The sequence below is a fragment of the Neolamprologus multifasciatus genome, chromosome 17 (genome assembly GCF_963576455.1).
Source record: "Neolamprologus multifasciatus chromosome 17, fNeoMul1.2, whole genome shotgun sequence".
Lineage (NCBI taxonomy): Eukaryota > Metazoa > Chordata > Actinopteri > Cichliformes > Cichlidae > Neolamprologus > Neolamprologus multifasciatus.
In genome coordinates, this window is record NC_140455.1 from 29,299,634 (window position 1) to 29,325,696 (window position 26,063).

At 39.8% G+C, this 26,063-nt stretch overlaps 1 long non-coding RNA gene across 1 annotated transcript in view; it reads right to left on the minus strand.

Annotated features, from left to right (window-relative positions):
- The window catches only part of LOC146499595 (uncharacterized), a 57,906-nt gene extending 32,336 nt beyond the window's left edge, over positions 1 to 25,570 (minus strand). The window contains exons 1-2 of the long non-coding RNA XR_014870153.1: positions 25,397 to 25,570; positions 13,729 to 13,799 (exon numbers count right to left, since the gene is read on the minus strand). This is a non-coding gene — a long non-coding RNA (uncharacterized LOC146499595). The remainder of the gene's footprint in view (positions 1 to 13,728; positions 13,800 to 25,396) is intronic.
- Between the last annotated feature and the right edge of the window lie 493 nt (positions 25,571 to 26,063).

The window sequence follows — 26,063 nt, forward strand, 5'->3', positions numbered from 1 at the left end:
TGGGTCAACACACCTAAATCACATGACTAGTTCATTACCAGGCCTCTGGAGAACTTCAAGACATGTTGAGAAGGTAATTTATCCATTTAAATCAGCTGTGATGGATCAAGGACATATCTAAAACCTGCAGGGACACTGGCCCTCGTGGACTGGGATTGTGGACCCCTGGTCTAAAGAGTTGCTATTTTGTTGTTTATATCTAGAAGTTTTGTATGGTGGTTTTTTTTTTTTTTTTTTGGAATAAGCTCTTTAATGGAGTCCTCTAGGAGTACATGTTGTACACTGGTAAGTATGTGATCAATTCTGTTCACAACAGAGCCACTTGTCTGTGAAGAAGCATGGTTAAAAAGCAAGTATATGTCCTTCCTAATTGCCTTTAGCAGAAACCGCATCGACTTGTTTGTGTACACATGTCTGTCCTATGAGAGACTGATAAGTTATCTAATACTATATATTTTTTGCCCTGTGAGAGCCCTGTGTGTTCCCACGCAACAGTACAACATTGAGATAATTTAATGATACTGTAGACGAAGCTTTGATCATTTTGCGTGGGTGGATTTGAGTGTGTTTGTGTGGAACTTGTTTCTTGTTTCTTCCATTTAGGGCATGTTTTATTGGATGCTGTTTCCATATCTCTCTCCCCTAATTTCCTGTCATCTCTCCGCTGACTGCCATTTAATAAGGGCACATAATACAGCCGCGAAAAACACAAAATCTAAATTACTTAGGAGTCATCACTCATTTTTCCAATGCAACATTGCACTGCAACTAGTGGGCACAAACTCTTTCAATCACTTATGCATTTTTATTTTTTGGGGAGGTGGAGATGGAAAAACCAAGGTTTTAAAAAAATGTTGCCTGCATAATGTGTCAAGTCAGGTGCAAATGTACAAGAGAAAAAACATGAACGCCACCATTGTGTTATAGGTCATGCATCCCTGGATCTGGATGCTTAATGCATGCTTCAAGAGGCTATTTTCTGTGCTTGCTTTTAGTAAACTTTTGAAATTGATTTATGCAAAATAACTCTTGGGATTGATGCAGTAAACTTTTGTTATTTATCCAAATATAGTGCTCTGTGTGACTCATCTCTGCAACAGGTGACAAGGGCAAAGAGAGCATGACCTGTAAAATAATTATAGCTATATTAATTGTGAAATAAACTTAAATTATGCTTTAAGTGTGTCGCCGTGTTTCGTTTTACCAGTTTGCAATGAAACCTTTCAGCTATTCTGTGCACAGGTGAAGAAAAACCTGCCTATTGTTCCGAATTTCTCCATCTCGCTGTAAAACTCTCAGCAGTGCCTCCCACAATGTAACACTACTGTGTCAGAAAAATAATTCCACTTCCAGCTGCATGTGACGAACAGAACAATTGCGCGGCGCCGCAGGTTAATTCACCGCTTTGATGGATGCTGAATCAAGGCTGTCGCTGCGAGCACAGAAGAAACCATGGCAATTAGGAAAGCCCTGTGTGTGAGAGTTGGCTGCTGCATGCACCGCTGGGCATAAATGAGTCTAGCAGCCCGGGCAACGTAGGCAGGGCTTTAACACAACACCACAGACACGCCTAAGACTCCCATTGTGCCTCTCGCTAATCCATTTCCATCCTAACAAGCTGCTGCCTTCGAACCCAGCCATCCAACCGCAAGCCTGTCCACCGTCTGCTGGGCTTGGTTCAGCGCCAGTATTCTGACTTTCAGCAGCCATTTTAAGCTCTCTTTGGCAACACTCGCCCTCCTCTGTGTTGAGACAAAGCTGCTTTTGCATTGAAGTGCTGTTACTGTACACGTTTGAATGTATGTGAGAAAAGGGGCTGTTGTTACCGTGTGTGTGTGTGTGTGTGTGTATTAATCTGTTTTTAACCTTTGCATGAAAATTGAAATCCTGGCTTCTGAAAGACAAAATCAGATTTATCCTCATGAAATGTACATCTTGAGATCGGCTGCAGTTGGAGAGACTAGAACTGGAAAGACAGTAAGCAGACACTATTATCTACTGACAATACACAGCTGTCCTCTGAATCACCCTGAAGTTTTATTATTTGGGGTGCATGTTGATTGCTTCTGCAACCAGGAGGCATTCGCAGTGTGAACGGAGCTCAAGAGACAGTTTCTTTTTTTTTTCCACTGACAGAGGAATAAACAGAAGGGAAAAAATGTGCCTTTAGTTCTTTGCTAATAAAGCAGCTTAGACACTGCCGAGAAATCAACAGTGCATTTTCTCTATTGAGCTGAAAATTGTAGAGGCACTTGAACAGCACTATTTATCGACCCCGCAGCCGACGTGGTTTCCTCAGGTGAAAGAGCTGAGTAGCCGACAAACAAACGAAATTAATAAGAGCATCCAAGCCCTTCCTTCGTCTGGCTTTAAATAACGCAAATCTCTGAAGAAATGAAAAACAAGGTTCCCCTATCCCCCCCTCTCTCAGTTTAGCAGCATTAGCAACTTTCTGAACAAAATCTGCTTTCGCCCGAACGCACCTCTTATCCCACCTGTTTTCAAAGTGACAAACGTCCCTGTGAACATGATTACCGACACACACCCACACCGAGACAGTGGGTGTGATGAGATAAAATGATATAGGAGATAATACGGGGTGATTTCACAAGCGTGCAGGGGCGGGCAGCTTCCAGTGAGTCAGCTCCATGAGGTATAAATCCAAAGTCTTAGAAGCAAAAAGTTTTGTTGGTGTACTTTTCTTTCTCGGGGCTGTTTCCCAGAGATGTTGTGTGCCTTACTAGGCATCTAATAAACTAAATTTAAACAAGATAAGAACTCCTTGTGTTGCGATAATACACATTCTCTTGCATTATAACAGCAAGAGGATGGGTAAAGATTTAAAAACACAATATAGCTATTATGTGTATGCTACACCCAAAAAATGACTGAAGATTTCCCAGTAGTCATGACAATGATATGTTAGCTCCTTTTAAAAATGCTTGTAAAGTCTAGACATGGTCCTAAAACAGCAAGGCATTGAAGATGTTAGCATGTTACATGTTACATTACAAACGGGGGTAAATGGTGCAATTGTTGGGGACTATATTGATGAGCATATTTGGTGCTTAAGTGGATATGATGACCAGAAGGATGGTATTATTTAAAGCAGTTATCACAAAGGGTGAACCTTCACACTTTGTCATTATAAAAATGTTCATTTAAAATTTTGTCATTAAGTTTAACATTTATATAAAACATCAGCTCATCCATTTTCTTATATGCTTATGTAACTTAATGGGAGAATGGAGCCTATCGGAGCTGTAGGGTGAAAGGGGGGCAGATTAAATATTTACATGTTTAAAAACTGATCAGAGGTAATTAAACAAAGCTTGGGATATTAATTACATATTATTCTTTGCTAAGTCGATCTATTTTTGATCCAGAGCACACCTTACATTTTGTCACTGATGGGGAAAGTCAAAAATGAGCTGTGCCTGTCAGCTGCCAAGAAGAAGCTGTTAATAAGGAATCAACCAAAGCAAGTAAAACATGTGAGGAGATCAGAAAATTTTCCATTTCAAATTGATTGGCAACATTCTTAAGTTTGGCAATACTTTTATTGCACACATGACTATAGAAGTATTTAATATAAAGAGTAATAAATGTCAGTATAAAAGTCAGTGAAATATAAAGTTGCAAATGTTATCTCCCCCGCCCCCCCCTCTCAAGTGGCAGGCATCAGTCCAAACTGATGGGTGAGTGTGCAATTTCCAGTGTAATAGTAAAAAATCCACCAGTGGCTTCAGATTTTTACACTGAATGCCTTTCCTGACACAACCCCCCAAGGGAATTATGTCCCTTTCTTGGAATTTTCACTTATTAAACAAACATATGGCCCACTATGCTATGGAGCCACAAATTTCAGTGTAACAATATGTAGTGTAAATGTCTGTATATCTGCTCAGGTACAGATGGCTGTTGTAGTGTTTTAGCTAGAATAACTACACAATAACATTCTGTGTTTAATAATTTCAAATACATTGTTTGCTTCTGCACCACTGTATCAATATAAGCACAAAAGCCTTGAGGCTTAAAATTAAGAGCCATTTGATTGCATTTTGGGTTGCACTTCATCAAAATGTGACTTTGCTGTAAGTAAAAATATAATAAATGAAAAATTAGCTGATAAAAGGAAGCAGGGTGGGGGTTTAAACTGCATTTTTTTGGGGGGTTGTACTCATTTCTTAGTGCAGTTGTATCCAAATTAACTCAAAACTATAACTTCCAGAAAATGAAACATGAATAAATTCATTAAGGATTCACTGAGTAGGCACACAGCTGATCAGTGTGAGCTGCTGGGAAGCCGTTGGGTGTTTGCTGGTTTTAAGTCCCCTTTATAATGATTGGGTGTAATGTTCCTTTTCTAGCTGAAAATTCCCCTTTAATTTTGTTGTGTTCCACAAAATAAAGCATTAATATGCACTTGTGTCCTGAAACAATTGCATGAAATAATAAAAATGCTATCAGAGGATTAATGTGATTTCTGCAGCATATTTGTTGCCTGAAATTCCACAGCTGCCTGTGTGTCTCTGAGCCCCTCGGTGTCAGCCTGTTTAAAGTAACTGCTTCTTGGCACAAAGGCAGACACAGTGAATATGAACGGAATAAACTCCAGACAATAATAAGGCAGCACATCAATAACTGCTAGGCTGGGCTTAGCAGGGGGGCTTATTGGTTTAATTCTCAAAATACACCAAGATGGGAGAGTATGTAAGAACAAACAGAAGGGGTTTTTTATGTGTGTGAGGGTGTGCTCGAAATCCAACCCACCATATTTTTCAACACGTACAGCCGGCCTAGTGCAAATATTAGCACCACATCTATTGGGAAGCAATCTGGATGTCACCATATTGTTGGGTGGGTGTTTTTTTTCTGTGCAGAAGAGTTCGCAAACAGCTGAACAGACACTAAATATTGCCTCAGTTGTTTTGCAGCTCCAGGAGAGGTTGTACTGGTAATGAGCAGTAAGTTCAATGGCTTCCATCCTTACCGCCGCAGTGCCTCAGCTGGCTTGTGCAGTGTACTGGAACAATAGCATTGCTTGTGTGCTGTTTCACTTGACTGTCATTTTGTTTACAGTGTTATAACATGAGCAGAACAGCGTATGGGGTGGCATGGCAGAGTTATCCCATTACTTCTGTGTGGCAGCTAGTTGCCTTTTGTGTTGAATTTTTAATTATAATTTAAATTGGACTATTATCGCTTCAACACGGTTTACGTTGAGCAAACAAATAGTATTATTCAGAACATTTGTGTTCAGTGTTAGCTTAGCTTCAAAACTTGGAAATGTTTACTGGTAGAAATGAAAAGGAAAAACTGAGGTTGCTCTTTGCAATTATGTTGCTAATGGAAAAAAAATTACAGTTTAGATTGTCTCATCTTGCATTATTATTGACTGCAATTAAGTATTACATTATAATATTACTATGCACGTAACAGTGGAAGCTATAAAACCGACTGGAAATACAAAGTTACTGAGCAGACATCAATATGAAGACAGTTTAATAAATTAAACCTGTGTTCACGTAACCATCAACCATTCATTTCAGTTTAATTCTGTTTATATAGCGCCATATCAAAACAACAGTTGGCTCAAAGAGCTTTAGTTTAAACCATCAGTTTCTTTGATACTGATGATTGGTCCCTAACGTATTTTCCATGCTCTGCTTGCCTAGGTAATCCTCTGATGTATTTACTATCCTGCCATATGTCAGTCATTAGTATCATGCACCGACATTGACAATCACTTCAAAATGAGACAAGTTTATCTCGGGATCTTCCCACTTTAGAGTTGCCAATATCTTTTCACTAGTAGTTGCTTGAAAATGCCAAATGGCTTGAACCATTTGCTAAGCAGCTTAAGAAAGAAAATTGTGAAATTTCCCACTTTAGCTCGGTTGGTGGTCATTTTTTGTGTTGGTCTGAATGAGCTTGGATTTATGGTCTTAAAGCAAAAAGGACCTAGGTTCTAAACCAGGCTGGGGTTTTGAACCTCCCAGTGTTCATCCTAAAATTCAAAGACATGCATGGGTTAGGTTAGGTGATCCCAGTTTGGCTAGGATCAGTTAACTTATTCACTTCTTAAATTTTATATCTGTTGCTACTGGTGACTGTCATGAAAGGGAAAGGTTTTGTTCCTAAGAGTCCAAAAAAACGTTTTGGTCAAAATGCATTTAAGTTTTTTTTAGAATAATCATGACCACTCCATACTTGAAAACTGACAAAGTAAGTGAATAAATTAAAAATAAAACAGAGTTATTTGATGATTTAGCCTATGTAGTTGAATAGCTGAATGTTAAGGCTATTATTTGTCCTCTAATTAGCTGTGCTTTGGCATCCAACAACTACATTGCTCTTTATCAACATTAGTGAATGTCCATCAGCTAGTTGCAAACTGATTGCTAGTTACTTCTGAACATGTAGTGTTAAAACCAAAACAGCAGTGTAGCCAGAAAACCAAAAGTGCACAGGTGATTAGCTGGGTAATAACCAGTTGACGATACATGACGCCTTGAACCGCCCAATGAGCTATTGTTGCATTGTATTGTTATATTGTATACAAAGATAAACTATTTCCGCTCTTAAGATAAGGTATCTGTGCACACGCTGATGTCTTCATGCATTGAAGCATTAGCATGTCACACACACACATACAAACACATGCAGAAACATCTAAGAAGCTGTCTCTGTATTGTTGCCCTCTTGAACGGATGACTTTCCTTCTGTGATAATGTGAAGGCTCTATCTTAGGCGGGAGCGCTGACGACTATTAGATCTATAAATCATGTTAGCTGAGGGGTTGGGGGGGATGGGTGTGAGAGGGGTGCGCAGTGAGAGCTCAGGGTCGTAAATCTCATTACCTGAGACTGCTGCCGACCCCCCCGCCGCCTCACCCTGTCCTCAATCTCTCCCATTATCAGCTGACCTTGACCGCCAACGCAGACACTTGCACTCAATCAGAGCTGCAGAGAGAGAAAGAGCGAGAGTGTGTGTGTGTGTTTACCTGACATATTTCTGTCTGGTGTTTGGAGCTCCACCCAACTCAAATGAGGTGCTGGGATTTTTCAAATTAAAATCTCACTTTATTCTTGCGCCTGTCATCTTGCCATCGGCTTGTTTTTATCTAGACTGTCTGTCAGTGCTTCTTAAAGGTGAACGCCCACATTTCACTCTACAATGCCTGCATGTTATTGACAACACCTTTAAAACCAAAGAAAATGATTATTTTTTTAAATGCAGAAACAACGTACATGTTGAACTTGAGCTGATTAATTTACTCATTGGTCAAATAGCTTCAATATCTCAGGAGAATAGGCGTGAACCTTACATTATAAATCAGATCTGTTTTCTTTCTATAGTGATTAAACAGATTGCTTTGGTCCTTATGTCTGGTTAGCTGAGTCACTTTTGAAACTGCTGTAAAACGGCCAATAAATGCACACCTGTAAGCACATCATGGCTCATTTGAAATCTAAGAATCTAATGTTGAAACACAGACCTGTGGCTATGTAATGCTTGCGCTTTAACGACTACCCATCTGTCAGATATGTGGAGCAGATTATGAGAGGTTTCTTGGAACACAAACATCTCAGGTGATTGGATTTTTATGTGTTGCCAACTGCTGTTAGAGAGGAAAAACAATTCTTATTGAATTACCTGTGTGATTCTACAGATAGCACTCTGGCTCAATCTGGTATTTTGGTTTAGTCTGAATACTATTAAAATTTAATTGTTCACCATGATGGCTCCCTCATGACTCTGTCAGTCCTTGGATTTGTTCTCTTAACACAGCAATAAAGTTGTCATTTGTATAGTTTTTTTGCTTTGTTTGTTTGACAAACATATCTCTACACTAATTGGACAGACAACTTGTTAAATCCATTGCAAAAAAACCTGCAATAACCTATGCTGCTGGCATCAGGAAGGGCAGGGTGGTTAGCACCCTTATTACAAAGCAATGGTTCAAATCCAATGGCTGGCTTTCCTTTTAAAGTTTGAATATTCTCAAATGCACGTTGAGGTGATTGGTGATTCTAAAATGTCCATAGATGTGACTGTGTACCCATCTGAGTCTGTCTCTCTGTGTTATGGGTCCATTATATTTGCCGGATTGGACGTGTTGCGAGCAAACAACACTGGTCCAAATCAGCGCCGGTATAGGAAGTGAAGAAGTCAAAGCTGAAGGCAAAGAAATTGCTTTTCAAACTGTTGCAACATCTCCCTCTGTATAATCTGATATAAACTGGCAGTAAGAACTGACACAGTCACATACTCATGTCTTTAACCAGGTGGAGGTTTGACCTGCACGAAGGGCCAAAATGACACAAAAGCACAGCTCGCATCACGTGTTTGCTGACGTCATATTTGCTGTTCATGACAGCGAGACGAGACCGTTCCTGCCTCTCATTCTAAGACAGCTCACATAGGCTGATATGAATTGGCTAAATGGAATTAAATGGATGGACGTTTGCAGCCAAATACCTGAAAAATCAAAGATATTCTTATAATCTTTAACTCTGCTTTATGCAAGAGTTGAGTGTTAAGACTGTGCCTGTCAAATACTCTATTAGCATGCCAGCACTGTTCTTGTAAGTATATTAGCTGATGCACGCCAAAGACTCTTAGTCATGTTGCATTTCTTTATGGCATTAAAGGTTATTTATGAAAATAAAAACAGTGATATCAACAGGTCAGTTAACATATTGCAAAGGCACACATTCATAACACGATACCTGCGCTATTTCCTATATTCTACCAGTTGTCAGCTTTATTCTTATGCATTCTTCTTGTGTAATGCACTTCCATAATGCTTCAGACTCTAAAATAATTTGATTTTTAAGTGAAGAAAAGGAATGAGAGAGGAAACCATATTCACAGAAATGATATAATTACGTGGTTTGTGCTTCACGAGCTGCGTGGTGCTGTTGTGTCTCGGTTTATTACTGTTGTTTATAAAGGCAATCACTGGGTTGAACTTAGCTATTTTCTGCTCTGCGCAATGCCAAGTAACTCTTGACTCCTCTATAATGACAGACCTCAGTGTCTTTTTGCAGCTTAAGTAAAGTTCAAACTTCATGTACTTGTTGACAGAAGTCGGAGCTGCAATCGACACAGATGCAGCAAGAATAAATGGATGCAGCGGGGGCACAGCGGCCAACATTCACAGCTCGTACTAGCGGAGTTTCCTTTTGGAAGCTGCAACTACATAAACTTGGCAAAACTTTGAGAAACAATGTTAAAGTCCTGTCCAGGTCACATAGGGTGAAATGTCTTTTTGTTGTGTAAATCAAGCCTCTGGCAGTGCCCTTGGTTGGTTCCTCTGCTGGCTGGCTGCGATCTCCTACTAAGCTCTGACTAACAGCACCAGTGAAACAGACATAATGAATGTTAGACTTCCAAACAGAGTCTGGCGCTGCATGCAGTCTCCATATTTCTCTGAGTTTGTCTTTTCTATTGCTTTCCGTCTTTTCTTAATGTTTTTCTTTTTCTTTCCTTCTCTCTCTCTCAAAAGTAAAAATGCATATTACAGCCATTAAAAAAAACCATTCCACATAATTACATCTGTCACTTCAAGAACGTGGCAGTATGCCGTTATGTAATCAACATTGGTCTTGGAAAAAAAAAAACCCAGAAATGATTTGACTGCTGACAGAAAAATCGTTTAATTAGAATTAATGATATTAAAGGCAGCCTTGTGTAGAAGTGGTAATAATTCTGTCTGCTGCCTCCTCCTTACATCATTTCTTCAACTTTTCTGCAATGCATCTTAATGGGTTTTCATGCCTGGAGCGGAATCAAGGCCAGAGCGGGAATGTGCTGCATTGTGGTATGTCTGGCTGGCTCAATAATAACTCATATGACAACACTCTCAGCTATCACACAACCCCCAAACTGTCACCGTTCCACCACTGCGCCTTTGGGTAGACGAGTTCACCCTGAATAATTTCACCACAGAAGCAGTGAGCGAGTTCACCCAGAGGAAGCTCCTGAAAAGTACATCATGTTTACCCCAAGGCACGATTCATGGGATGCTGACAGCTTCAGTCATGTTTGATAGCTGACGACGTGCACAGCACTAATCACTTGTAAATCCAGATATGTCACTCTATAATAGAGGACATGACCTGGGGCATCAGAGTCTAACACTAATAAGGGAGTGGATCCTGAAGTCATCACTCTCCTGCGACAGGACAGTTTGAGTACAGCTGACGGACATATACAGGTTTTATTTTTGACAATATGTTCTCACATTAGGGTGGAACTACAACTCCCACAAACAGATGCAAACGTCTTTGTGGCTCTATAGTGTTATGGATAACTGGGACTGACATTTTCCAAAATTTCAGCCAGGCTGCTTACCATAAACTGTATATAAAAGATTGACATGGCTATTCTTAGCCCTTTAGTTTTTTTGAATCCTGAATTGATTGTATTTGCCTTGAAGCAGGACCAGGACATAATAGAGAGATTATATCTGGCTTGGGAACACCTTGGTGTGCCCCTAGATGAGCTGCAGGAGTTGGCTGGGGAGAGGGAGGGCGCCTCTGCTTAGGCTGCAGAAAGGATGAACCTGACCCTTTATGGACATGTGCTAGAAAGGCTAATCTAGCAAATGAAATTTACACATATAACGGCTCTTGAGTGCTAAGTAATACAAACAAAATACTATAATTTCAGTCAAAAAGCATGAAAAAAATATTATTTTTAATTTTCAAAAGATTAATTTTTCAAAAAAATTGCAATAAAATTTGCTGTCGTGCAGCCTAGCGGACTATGTTGTCACCCATCATTTTCCTCCTCAGCTGCTCCCAATATTTCAGAACTTTATGCCTCAATAGTTTTTGATTGAGGGCCTTTAACAAAAAATTCCCCCCACATAAAGTTGTTATCTGTCATCATGACCAAATATGGTTGTAAACATGATCATGGACTACTCAAGTTGTGCCTTTTAATATAGGAGTCATTGGGGATTGACCTACTCTTGGGATTCAGCCTCAAGTGGCCAGTTGATGAACTGCAGTTTTTGGCTGCCCCTTGGTTAATTTTTCAGACTAATTTTTCTGCTTGGTCAGGATGCGAGCTTTAATAAAACCCAAAATTACAACCTCCAAAAAATTTGCAGATGTATTTTTGCTTGTTTGTCACTCTCTTTGCTTCCATAGCAACTAAATCCTGCCATTACACTCCTTGCAGTTCATAGCTACGTTTGTAGTTGCTTCTTTTACACTTTAAACCACCGTGTGTGGCATTTAAATTCTGCTTTCTGTAGCTTGCTTTATGAAATGTGAAATTTTTGAGAACATTAGTAAACTGTAGTTGTTCAGCACAGTGAATCGAATGCACAAAATCATTACAGATCTAATCAATGGCTTTTGAAAGTTGCTGTCAGCTCCGCTGTGATTCAGAGCATTTCAAACAATCACCAAGCCGATGACTCATTTGTAAGTGCTATTTTATGTACAGAGCTTGTAAGTACTGAGGTACCCCTGAATGTGATTTGCAATTTTAGAGTGATGCAATGGTTATGAGGAGGTGGGGGCTGGTTTACTATCTGTTACTTTCTCTGCACATATAGCAAACTCTGCTGTGATGGACTCTTAGGGGCACCTGAGGGTATTACATTGCAGCTTTGTTTTTCCTGTATCTGCTTCATCAGAGAATAGCGGGGCTCATTAGCGTGTGGCCCCTGTAGGGTCCTGAGGCCCCAGAACCCACCCAGCCAACCTCCAGCAGCCCCTTGGGCCCTGAGCCACAAACACAACAAATCATTGAAACAAAAACGCGTGCTAGCATCCCTAATGCCCGAATCTTTACACTTCAAAAACACAATTATGCTAATGCCAGGAATCATTTGCCATTCCAACTCTGATTTAATGCGGCCTTTTAGTACGGGAAGCTAATTAGAGGCTTTAATTAACATGTGCGACACAAACTGGAGAGAAGTTTGAAGGAGCCTGTCGATCACGGAGGAGCACAGCGAGAGCGGTGAAACAGGGAGAGTGAGGAAGGGAAGTCTGAAAGCTATGCAAATGAGGCGAGGACGCACCGCAGGGAGGCACGGATCTCTGCCGCTACAACGGTTTCTGTAAATATCACCGTGACCCGTAGACGGAGTGGAGTCATCTCATTAACACAGATTGGAAGGTGTTACCAGAGCTCAGCCCACGAGGGTCAGCGCCGATACGTCGCAACCTGAGCTTAGTGAGGGCACGATCATTAAAAATGTGACAAAACACAGCATTTAAGGCTGTGTCGGTAATGCGGATATTTTGCTCCACTTGCATCATCCTTTCCCGCGTAACTACCTCAGGGAGGATGAGCTCGCCGCACAGCTGGACATTCAGACATTCACTAGTGGCATACTCAGCGTCGAAAGCTGCATATATTCTATAATGCACACAATGACTGCACCGACCATCTTCATACCGGCAGCATGCAGGTTTCTGCAAATTAAACAGCAGCATGTGGGTGCAGGAGTCATCTCATTAACACAGACTGGAAGGTGAACTCTGCATAACGCAGTGTTTTTGTTGCATCTTAAGCTCCAGATATCATCATCATCATTATTGAGAGATACAAACAGATACCGAAAGTAATCACCTCGGCTTTCTACACCGATGCAGCTCCCCCCTGAAAATAGAAGATTGAATCTGAAAATAGAAAAAGTCAAGGAAATGTGGCTATTAACGTGTGAGCTTTCCACTTAGATTCACACCCTCACAAAGTTCTGCTGCACAGCCAGTGCACTTTAGAAAGCAATATAAAGATATTTCAGGACTTATTTCATTTCTCATTTTACTGCTTAAACTACCCTTTAAAGTTTAAAGTGGTTCTTTTTTAGAGTTTCATTAAAACACATTAGGGTGTCTTTTCATGCTTTCTAAAAGCGACAATAGTTCTTGCTAACTCTGTTTTCTCCTGATAAGTAGTTTATTGCTTGGCAAAGACTTCAGCACCATTGCCTTTGCAATACTTTCAATACCTTATAATAGTGTTTCATTATGCAGGGCGGCCACTGAGTCATTTCATGTACTTAATTTGATCATGTAACTTCTCATTTATTTATTTATTCCAGAGTTGGTTTGGTATGGGCACCTATGCACGGATTGTTTTTTATATTCCGAGAAAATGTGCACTTTGCAAAAGCTATATGTCGCAGGAAGTAATCATTATTCTTACAGACTTTGTGTCTCTGCAGGCTGAATTCAGTTTGTTCTCAGGGATAGACCAGATAATGGCTTCAGTGCAGTATGGGCACAACATGTTTTCCTTATGGGAGTGACTGCTGCTGCAGGCGAAGGAAATGGATAAATGACGCAGCTTCTCTGATGGTTACAAGTGTTTAACTTTAAAATTCATAGAAAGAAGAGTCCAGCTAATTTAAAGAAAAGAATAGTTCGAGTATTGATCTCTGAGACTCGTCTTTTTCACTTATTTGATGTGTTTTTGCCCTGACGCCATGCAGACGTCTGTAAATGGCAAATGCACGATTGATTTTTAAATTTTAATCATGTTTCTGTTCCAGTAGATTACATGGAGGTGAATCAATGTAATAAAAATGTCAGATCCCTTCTGGTATAAAACACTATAAATATTCCGAGGGATTACTTGACTTATCATCCAGGCATTTCTCACACTTCACAATGTCTGATGTTAACGTCGTACTACCATCCATCATTTCAAGGATCCTTGTTATTAGGAGACAGTAAGAACAGTGAGACTCACCTGTGTGTTCAGGATGATCAGTCTTTTCAGGTTCAGTCACAAACACTCTTAGTACATCGTGTATGCTTGACCTGCAAAAAAAATTGCAAGAAAATTCAACACCAAGCAGACACTATTCTCATTCTCGTCAAACTAAATTATTATTGTTTTTTTGGGTACAAGCTTTTAGCCTGGAGGTTGAAATCTTTGCAAGGCTGGTGTTTCTGTTTAATCATTTTTTAGGAAACAGTCTTCAGAGTTTAAGCAAACATGACAGGAAATCTTTAGGTAGACAGTGAGTTTCTTACGTTTCTTCTGCGCCTATACAGTGTATGCAGTTCATCTTGGCTAATGAGGTGATGCTTTGAACTATAAAATATGAACTACACATAAACATCTTCTGGAAAAGAATGGCAAATTGCACAAATTCAAATAGTGTAACATTTTAACAAAAGCAGCTATAAAGAGTGTTTTTATGACAACAAAGAATCAAATCATCCTATCTTGGTTCGCATTTTGGTTGAAGCAGGTAGCCGTTTGCATTGAACAGCTCTGCTAAACCTGGTGTGCATTATTTACAGCAGGAAAACACAAAAGATTAACCTGCATATACACTCTATATTTAGTTTCTTGGGAAACTAGTTTTGTATTACTCACAGTGCAAAATAATCCTTCTTTATCTTGGTGCACTGGGTGTCTGACATGATCATCTATGCAAAAGATCTATCTATCTATCTGCTGACCATATGAGCATCCATCAGTACCCCACATATGTACAGTATGTAAGAAAATAAGTATAATGGCTTTAGCTTAAACAACAATATTTTTCACAGAAATTGGTGAAGACCAAGTAATGCCAAAAGAGGGACTTCTGGGCTTACAATAGTCATGTGGCCTGAAAAAAATAAATAAAATACTGCCACATTCTGCTACATTTTGACAGTTTCTCATTTAGTTCTCTGATTAAGGCGCACATAAAAGATTAAAAGTCAAAGTCTGAAAGGCCACATTTGCAACATTTTTGCCGTGTTCTGTTAACAAAAGATCAACAGATCACCTTTCTCGCAGGTCCTAGAAAATGCATGAATAATTACTGATGTGTCCTTGCTTGCTTGTCACTTGTCATTTGATGCCACGCTGAAGCACTTGGACACACATCTGCAATGTGTCAAACAAGGTGCTCTTGTTTAAACGGCGCCTGAATTACCAATGCAGCAGGGAAGCATTCATATGCACTTCGCTTTCAAGGTCAGTGACTGTTAAGTGGTTCTACAATATGTTCTTTACTAATTTAATACAGCAGAAACTTATTTCCTCCGAGGACATCAAGAGGAGTCACAAGTGCTGAAAGTGCTTAAGAAGAGTTCAAACTGAGTGTGCAAAAAAAAAAAAAAAAAGAAAAAAAAAAAATCAAGCATAATCACATTTAGTAGAATTACAATTACTATAAATGCAATTTTGGAGGAATTTCACATTACAAATCATCTGAGAGTGTTTAAAAAGCTTTTCCAGGATTAGGATTTTCTCTTTTATTAAGATTGATCTGTTAGGCATTTTTTCAACTCCATATTTTTTATTCTTGAACTCTACTAGAGTGGACTTACATGGAGGGTAGTTCCAAATTTTAAACTGTGCCTTGGCACAGTTCCTGAACAAGGCTGCTTTGGCTCCTTTCCCTTTGTGGCCTCCCCCTCATTTATCCAAATTTCTTCTAAATGTCTGACTGGTTTGAACAGCAGGTGGGTGGGGCACTGAAAGCTACGTGCCTGAGATGACCATATAAGGCAGGGGTGGGGAACACCAGGCCTCAAGGCCCAGTGTCCTGCAGGTTTTAGATATCACCTCGGGTCAACACACCTGAATCAGATTATTAGTTCGTTACCAGGACTCTGGAGATCTTCAAGACATGTCGAGGAGTTAATTTAGCCATTTAAATCAGCTGTGTTGGTTCACCAACGACACATCTAAAATGTCTTTGATATCCACAGGTAAAAACATCTGTAAACTTGAACATTAAGATCAGCTTTTGGCTCAAATGGTTTACTAGTGCATGCGGTCATTTCATAATTGAAAACATTTGCCCTGTTTAATGAGAGCATCCACCACTGAACCGGTGTATACGTGACAGATAATAAAGAAAAGTATGATAGATCCCCTTTAAAAAACACATTAACTCATAAAATTCCATAATTATAGCGCATTTAAAGTGTTTACTCAGTTTTAGGCCTGTTATCTGTTTTTTAAACGGTTATTTTTAGGCCAACCCGACCACATACAGCAATAAAATGGATACAGCTGCAGTTCTTTCAGTATCTCTTTAATTAACAGAGTCAAACATTTGCTGGTTTATTTCTGGAAAATCTTTTCCACAGAATATTTTTAGGCTTCAGTAAATTTCAGTAGACTCTTTTAGACATTTTCAGAAAAGGTGATGAAAATAAGTGCTGCAGACCTTTAAAACTATTTCAAATTTGAAACCATCCAACAGCGCAACACTATTTGCATCTGCCCAGAAAGAGCAATAAACTCTGCAAATTCTCTTTCTGAGGTAAACAGCATTTCATATTGCTCATAAAGAAATCAATGGATGGAGCTGGGAAAAAAAACCAAAATGGTAGTGTTGCTCAGGTTGGCATCAGAGGGGCTTTTATAGTGAACTTGATTAAAAGAAAATTGCTTTCAAGTGCTCTCAGCAGGCTGGAGGTTGAGTGGGTGTGCTCTTGTGTGCAGCGACGGTGGTGTTTCACAAACTAGGCTTGCAGGGGGAGGAAACAAGATGAAGAAACGCTCTGAAACTGCCCGAGGACAAAGAATATGGAAGCACTGGTGACATGGTGGCGCAATATTACTTCTATTATCAGTTTCAGTGCGTTGTCATTTACGTGACTCGTCCATGGCCATCGAGATTGAATTCATTTTTCTGTTTCTGTAATGTAGGGACTGTTGTGTTGATGTGCTTTTCTTCAGACACTTAAAACTCATTTTAAATTGCACTTTTGATTACGCTTTAGCATCTGCTACCATAAATCAAATACGCATTTAAATTGATGCAAGCTTTTGTCAAATAACCAAAGTGTGGAAAAAAAAATCACCTAATTGTAGATTTTATCTGGATAAGTGACAGGAGATCTGACAGGGAGAGGTGGAGGAATGGGCTTTTTAATTTTGGAATTTGTGTAATTTATTCCCTCTTGAATTCAAAATGACATCAGGAGATCAAATGCTGTCCCCGATTTCCATGAAACCTTCACCTAATTGGCTTTCAAAGAGTGAAAAGAGCGCTGGTGAATATTTTAACTACTTGGTTTTAAAGTAGTTTGACTTTGGTGAGAATACTATCGGAGAGCCGTTGGTATACAATGTTATTTTTAGGAGCACTGTTCATAAATTGAATTTGCATTTGATTGAACTTTGAAATTTTTCACCACAGCACTCATCGAAACATAATGTCATTCTCACCATGTACGAACTCCAGCAGGGGACATACCAAGAAAATAAAGATGTAGCCACAGCACAGTATCAATGAAGTCAGGGTGTTGCATCACCATGTCATTTTGTTTTAAGGCTTTCTTAGAGCATCATGAGCTTTGTTTACTTGCTTTACAGGTCAAATGGATCACAGAATCTGCACATAATGAGAATCATTCACGGTTTCACCCCTCTGCATCGGGTTCACTTTGATACACACTGTCTCAGCATAACATTCATTGGCGCCTGAACATCATCTGATATGCATTAGCATATGCACTGTAGCATAGTAAACAGTGAATCCACAGGGGCTTTTTACTACAAATAGTTGTCTTAGTGAATAATTAATAGGATTGCTTCTACAAACATGCTGAAGTGCGTTCTTTCTTTTGACTTTTGCATATTCATTAATTTCGTTGGTGTTTTCATTATTATATAGTTTAGAAACAGTTTTAATGTAGAGAGTTTTTATGGTATCCTTGTTTTAAGTATCAAGTTTTAGTTTACCAAAGCCGTTGGTTATCTCTTATCTAAGCTACACATCAGTAGGAACCATCACCAAGGAACATTTGATGAAACTTAACTTTGAACTATATCAAGTACTGTCATAACAAACTCACAAAAACACCTTCTTTCAATTCTAAGGCCATATCAAGACATAATAAAACTCATCCAGTTCTCACCAGGTTTTATATTTGGTAAATACAAAATGATATAGTACACAATGTCAATATTTATTTACCAAAAACTTAGGAAAAATTCAGAAGCCGTTTAGGAAATATTAGGTATATCCTATGATTCAAAAGCTGGTAGAATCACCGTTAGCAGTAATAACTTAAGTTAAATACTACAGAGCACTATCACTCCCAGTGCTTAACATACCAACAATTTTTCACGCCCCTAGGTGTCTCATAGTAAGGCAAAAGGTACCCTTCTACGTCCTTATGAAACGCTTTGGGTTATCAATTGAAACCAATAGAGCAGAGGCTCCAGCCCTAACCTTAACTCTATCAAATAGTGTTTTCCAAAGCGATTCAAGATCTGAAATTTTAACGTACATAATGCTTTGTTAGGGTGATTTTCATGTCACACATAAAACACATTTATAGCTCTCATGCTTTCGAGCACGTAACATACTGACGATTTGTCACATTCGTCAGTTTGTTACACGTTGGGATGAGAACGTTTTGTATGCTAATAGTAGTCTAACAGTATTTTGTGTTCTGTATAACTCTCTCACATCACGGGGCAGGACTTTTGTTGCTTCAGTTCATTGAGGTTAGCGGGTTATCATTATTGCACGGCTCTCATGCTCTCAGATCTTCTGCTTTTATAGAGCTGCTCACACAGTGATGATGTTGTTGAAGATTGATTAGTGGCACCTGGCTGATACTTCCTAAGGTAAGAGTGAACTTAATTTTTCAGATACTGTTTCTGAATTTTGTTTAAGTTTTTCTTAAGTATATAAAGACACGATGTAAAATGTCTTATTTTGTAGTTCATCTAAGGTTGTATTTACATAGTTTTAAGACCAAAAACCAGTAATAATTTTTGATTATGTGCTGATAAATAATTCCTGAGAATTGAAACGTGTTGTGTATGTTCTTTTTACCAGGTTTTACATTATCCACACAAAACGAATTAACAAAGTACATTAAAACTTAACGCTAGGATGTGAGAGAGATGTAAACTCCACAGAGATCTTAAGATTAAGCAATAAATGAAGATTAAAACTTTAACATTAAAAGGTACATTAATAGTTAAAAATCGTTTTTTAAATTAGTTTTGTTGAATTTATCCTAAAAATATCAGGCTATAGCATGAAACTGTTTAGCTTAGCTGAGTTTGGTATAAAGTCTAACACAGCAGGCAGCAACCTTTTTTATCTTGTAGTAACAAAAGCTGTTTAATAGCACCTCTAAAGGTCATTAAACAACATGATGTCAATTGTTTGTCCAATACAAAGTCTTGAAATTATTTCCTGAAATCTTGACCAGATGCCTGAAAAATAGTCCCAGCCCAAAGATTTCGGGATACCCATTTCATTTGAATATCATTAAAAAAAATTGTTGTTTTAAATAGCATTTTAATAATTTTTTTCCTTTAATTTGAATATTTCAAACAACAAAAAATAGTAAAACATTAAATCTAAATTATTGCTTTGGGAGGAAAATGGAGAAATAAATAAATATTAAATACATACATAAAACGCTGTCATTGTAGCTTGTTTGCCAATCGCTGACTGAAAATATCCAGAGCTTCTTAAATTGGTGGGGTTATAGCTGGCTGCCGGCAGAGCCGGCCAGTGCAACCCCCTCTGGCTTCTGCTCCGTGGCTGCTGGGTGACCCCTCGTCTGGGGCTCTCCTCAGCTCTTCCCAGGAGGGTGGCACGGATGCCCCTCCGGTGGTCCTCCTTGGGCTCTCGCACTCTGGGGCCTCTGGATGTCTGGGGCCTGGATCTCCTCCATGCCTGCTTCATGCCCTGGGGAATGGGGCTATGGCTCCCTACACCCTCTTGCAGACCGTTACATGGGGAAACCATTTGAATACAAGCGCGCTGATCCACACAGGTGTGCACACGGGTGTTCACTGTCCATAGACATAAACTACACCTTTCTTGGCTGCTACCTCAAAGCACATTGTGCGCTGTCGGTCCTGCGTGCTGCACCACAACATTCAATATTTAGCATTTACTGCTGTTTACACTTAGCTAGATTAATGCGATGGTGTTGTGTTTATTATGTTGCTCTCTTTTTGCTTGTTTTCTCTTCTTTTTCTCTCAACAGGTGATCCAGGAGTTTTTTCTCTCTCTCTTTCTCTTTTTAAGTGCCCTTTCTCACTGTCCCTCTTCCCTTCTGTTTTTCTTTTCCTTCATCTTTCTTTCTCCCTTTCCTATCCCCTAGTCATGTCTGTCCCGTCTGTAACAACTGAAAATAAAATAAAATAAATAATAACAACAAAGGTCGATCGAATGGACCAATACGGCAAGGCCGTGATGATCCACTTGGTAAAGTAAATCCAATGGGTATCCTTGTTGGCCTTCAGACAACAATTCTGACGGCTAAAGAACCAAATGGGACAGGCAAAATGTGCTTTGCCCAGACATAACAATCAGACAGCAGACTAAAGGATAAGATTAAACATAGAGGTACTGCTAAAAACAAACAATATCAAAAATATCTGCAAAATGCACGAAAGCAATAAAAAAAAATACAAGATGATTAGTAAAATACATGTTAAGTGTTAAAGTGCGAAGACTATCAAGGACCACCATTAAACCTCTTAAATATGTAAATTAGCAGCAGAAGAAGGTTCTTCTCTCTATAAAATCTCCCTTAACCACTAACATCAATGGTCAAAATGTCTAAAAGCAGTTTTTGCCACATACCTTTTATATAAGTACTGGTACTAGGCGTGGTATTGCACATAGTAAAGCTTTCCTAAGATATGAAGCTCATATGAAGACGTAACGTTTATAAGTTTTAGAGGTGCCTAAAAACATTCAGGCTAGCTACTGCTAGTTTCCAGTGTATACTATATGCTAAGGCATGCTAATGGACTAACTGCAACCCGAATGTGCAAAATGTATCTACAAATTCAATCAATGATCTTTAACCAGAAAGTGTTTGTGTAGCTGGATTTGTAGTGAGCTTGGGGTGGTGGTGTGGTTAGTACTGTTGCCTTGCAGCTCGGGCCTTTGTGTCCTCCTACAGCAATGGAACACTTGTTAGGTTAACTGGTGATTCAGTGGTCGGTAGGTGTGTATGTGAGAGTGTTTGCTCCTTCTGCCTCTGTTGGCCTTGTGATGGACTGGCACTCTGTCCGAGGCGTACCCTGCCTCCTTCCCTATTACAGCTGGGATTGGCTCCAGTGACCCTAAGTTAAATAAACAGTTAACAGATGATCTGAAATTGACCAGTAAACAGTTTGGCAGACAGCTGTGACGTGGCAATCATAAACAGTAACTGAATTATTTTTGTAAGCCCTCACCCTAAGCGGGCAATAATTTAAAAAAAAAAAAAAAATCTTATTCTTAATATAAACTTGTTGTTACACATCACATTAGCCTTCGGTAATATTAAATACACATAAATGGGTAAACACTAAAAACAAATAAAGAAGTTAAAAAAGAAATAAACAGCAAAGCTTTTTTACTTTTTTTTAATCTGATTTCTGTCCACTTATTGCCATTAATGTATGCTATCTAATGGCAATGTAATTTTCCTATTTATTTATTCCTTCACTCCAAGCACTGTCTCCAGTGCTGCAAATCTTCTCTTGCTTTGCTTGTTTTTTTGTTTGTTGGTTTTCTTTGCAGCCTAACATGATTTCTATCGAGGCTTGCTGCTGCTGGTGGTGATAAGAGTTGCTTTCCAGCCGTTTTAGCCACCGGTAGCAGTTCAGATAACGGGAATAACTGTCCCTCGCATATCTGCCTTTTCATCGGCATTTCTTATTCTGTTCTCTTGTTGGAGTGGACATCACATGGACATTACATCATCATGTTATTACACAAAAGTCTGCTCCATACAAAACCATTGTGCATAATACATTAATGTTTTTGACATAACATCATAGCAAATGTTTCTTATGCAATCTGCGGAAAGCAATAGGTATATTTGGAAGGCTGCAAACCATTTTAGTGGTCAAATTAGAACCCTTAACACTACTTGTTGTTCTTGCTTTAAACTATTTTTTATTGTATATAAGTTTGGGGCTATTTGAGTCTGAAAGCAGATCAAATAGTTTGCCCCTAGCAGTCTATTGAAGTTTTAACAGACCCAGGAAAATATCTTTAAAAGGTCCGGTCTATAAAGCATTCTAATTTTATCACCCAAAACATCTGTAGTCCTTCTTTTTACTTTGCAACTCACATTTTGGACCAAAACTGTGCGAGATTCAGCTGACAGGAGCTCGTAATGACTTGGCATTCGACAGAACATGTAGCCCACAGACAGACAGAGACAAGACAGAACACTTCAGTGACCACGCTCAGATGGGTGAAATCCCCCGGTCCGACAGACTCATCCCACACGATCGATAGCTGCTGTGACAACAGCCCTTCCCGTCACAGGCTGGAGAACAAGCTGTTGTGAAGGTCTGAGAATGGGAGATAGGCCCCGGAGGGGAGGCTTGATTTACGACCCCAAGTCAAGATGGAAGCACAGTCGCCCACATACTGTAGACGGCCTTCCTGCTACATCACTCTCCCGCTCCCTGCCTGACTGCCTGCCTGCCTTCCTCTTTACTTGTCCTCCTTCCAGTGTCTATTTGCCCGCCTGCTGACAGCAGGAATGGTCTGAAATGACATACCGCCAAGAAAAACATTTCATTGTGTTCTTTACCTTCACCTGGATTTAGTGGATGGCGAAAATCCTAAATGTCACCTTTGGCTTGTTTTAGTTATTTATCTTTTATAAACGTAGCCAGAGAGGGGGCGGGGGAAGATGTTCAGAAGGAGAACGCTGGAGAAGGACCTAATTTTAAAATGCCACGTAGCCATCGATCAGCAGGAGAAACAAAGGAATGACACTCAGGAGGTGCTGCTAGACAAACAACCACCCTGCAGTAAGAAACATGGAGGGAACATGTCACCTGCAGGCAGTGGTACACTGCACAACACAGTGGCATGTGTTGAAGCAACAGCTTTGCACAGGCAGCATGCTTTGGTCCACCACTCCAGCTACTTAGAGATGGATTTTTCATGTTATCTCAAGTAAAGAAAGGCAAAGGAGACTTTTTGGATTCGGTTTTAGATTATATATCTCGCTTGAGTTTTAAACATATATATCATCACTGATTTTTCTGGTGATATATTTGCAGTTCTTGGATTTGGTTGTTTCTATCGTGGGAGTTGTTGCAGGAGTTTAATGTTCTGCTCATTGAAATTCAAGTATTGACGGCTTTAGCGCTGAAACACAGTGAAACAGCAACACGAGCGTTTTACCCATTCTAAGGGAGGTTTGTCGTCAACCTCTTCAGCAGTCGTCCACCTATTCTAGCATGGTTTAAACCCCAAAGCACATCCGATGTACATTCGGACCCCCCACTCGCTCCTCCACCCTCTTCTTGTTTTCTTTTTTTTTAAAAAAACAACACTTTTCTCGATGCTGTTGAGCAAGGGAAGATACCCTGCCTCCCTCTCTCTCCCTCCTGAGCGGTATCAATATTCATGGGTCTGCCGGGTGCGTTTGTGCGATGGCTTTCTCATTAGCCTTTGATCCCCTTGCGCGAGGCCTGCCGGAGCGTTGCGGTGCCAACAACAGAGCAGCGTTTGAAGTGTAGCGAGAACAGCTGCTTGCATTGATCTCCATATACTTTCTTTGCCATCCACAAGCACGTCCACACATATGCAGATGCTGCCCACGGGCACATGAATACATGCATCTACTGTAGGACTACACTTGCAAGAGCACGGATAGATGGAGCTGACAGCAATCGATAAGAAAATCAATCGTGAAAGTTGATAAGCCTTTTAAGCTCAGCGTCTTTGAGTTTTAACAGTCAACACAAACCGAGTTATCACCTTGGGTTGTGGAAACTTTAATGCCCATTTTTCAATATTTTATTTCCCACTGTTTAGACCAAAAGATTAATAGATTAAGTCAGAAAGAAATTACCAAGTTATAAACATGAGCAAATTAAAATTGTATTTATTTAGTGGGAAACGCTCCTATTTAAGGCTTATCAACAGGTATTATGCAATCTTCTCATAGAAGACAAAAGTATTATTTTAAAACTGAGCTGACATGACGCAGAGAACATTATGATGCTCATTGAAAATTAATAATGAGGTACTTCTTCTAACAAAATAGGGATTCTAAGCCGCTAAATTATACAGCAAGCCGGGGCAAAGCAGCACAAAGCTCGGTGAATAGCTCTTATTTGCTACTGCGAGGCTGGGTAAATTATGATGATTACAGAATTATTTGCTAAAGCCAGGAATGCTTTGTTGGGAAAAAGAAATGTACACACACAAATAATCAACTGGGGCTCTATTTTAAAGCATAATCCACCTTCTGGCTGTGAAATAGCATCAGCATTTTGCAGCCGAAAATAAATGACATCATCCCACATTAAGCCCTTTAGCACAATTTCTGCCATATCACAATGTCAAAAACACAGGCTCATGTCACAGGCTGTGTGGTCCATGATGAATCTTCAAACTACCACCCACCCCTCTTTTTTTGTTGTTTCACTTCTTTTTTGTTTCATTTTTTTTTTTTGTTCCCTTTTGTTCATTAATGTGAAAACATGTTCTCCTGTAAAGCCAGGAAGGACAAGGTCCAGCTACTATGACATCATAACATCTGCACAAAGACAATCCCTGCGCTATTGCACTCAATAACTCTCCCCTCTCCTCTGGTATCCGCTGCATAAAAAGCACAGTAAAAGATTAAGACTGGGAGCTCGTCTGGGCTATTGCTCCACTGGGAACGGGTCAGCAGATCAATACAGCCAATGTGTCTGATAACATTAGACCACCCTTAATGGCACTAATGAAGAGAGAGTTAGGTCAGGGAAAGAGTTACAGCAAAGACGGGTTCATTAGATACGATGTGGTTTTGCCACTTCGGGTTGTTTTTTTTTGCACTTTGAATTTTGTTGTTACTTTTTAGCACGAATCAAACATGGCATTATATTAATTAAGTGTGCAAAATGATCAGCGTGACTCTTTTAAACCAATAAAGATTAACGCCTATCAAAAGAATAGCATTTAAAGCAAGCTTCACAAGAAATAGAGCCAACACGCCTTTTCCCCCAGTTTTTGCTCAGTTGTGTGCCAGTAGAAAGAAGAAAAGATGAAAGCAGAAGCACCATCAGAGTCAAGTTTCTAAACTAACCAACTCTTGTCGGTGTCCTTTGTGACATTAGGTCACAGTGTGCCGAGAAGGACTCTGATTGAAGGGAGTGTTATCAGTGTTCAAATGTCAAGAGAAACTACATCTCAGCAGACTCGCCTCTGACATTATAATGAATCACACCCCGTTGTGCTCCATATAGTCACACTCACACACAGGCACACACATAGACACATATAAAGAGAGAGAGAGAGCAACCTGCTGCTGAAAAAGCCTTGTACTTGGCAGGATCTCTGCACATACACACACACACACACACTACTTAACATCACCAGCGCCTGACTGCTGCTGCTGGCTCACAGTTTTGATAAAGATGAAAGGAGGTGATGCACAAAAGGAGGCAGTGAGAGGCAACGTACCTCACAACGGATGTCTCGGTTTTAACTTCAGGAGCTGCAGGAGACGCACCGGTGAGGCGGGACTGTCGACTTCTCTCTGTCTTCTCCCTCTCTGTCTTCTCTGGGATGGAGGCTCAGGAGGAGAGTTGCTCCTTCGCTGCCTCCTCCCTGCCTCTGGCTCACTCTGCTACTGTCTCAACCCCTCTCACTATCATACCTCCCCTCCCTCCCGCCCATGCGGCTGCCCCCACCCCATCCTTTTTCCCCTCCTCTTTCAACTCCTCCCCTTTTCTAACCTGCTCCTTTCTGTCTTTCCTTTCTCCTACACCACCCTCAAACTCAAGGGTGACAAAAGAAATCAGGGCTTTTATCATTACTTTCAGCTTTGCTGCAAAGTATGTTGCCTTGAAATTGCGTCCAAAACTCATCGGCTAAGGTGAGTTTTCTGTACTCCAAGGTTAAGAAAATACAATTTCTGAAACTCATGAGGCTGATTTTAACAATCTGATTATTTAAGAACGGACTAATGCTTAAAACTAACCAATAAAATGTTTAAAAAAAAGGCACTATGGTTCCCCTGAATCAAACTTTACACAATTTTAAAAAACTATCCAGTCAATCAAATATATTTAATTTGCAGTATTCACCAAAGAAAGGATAGATTTCAGGAACAACATTTTTCATTCAT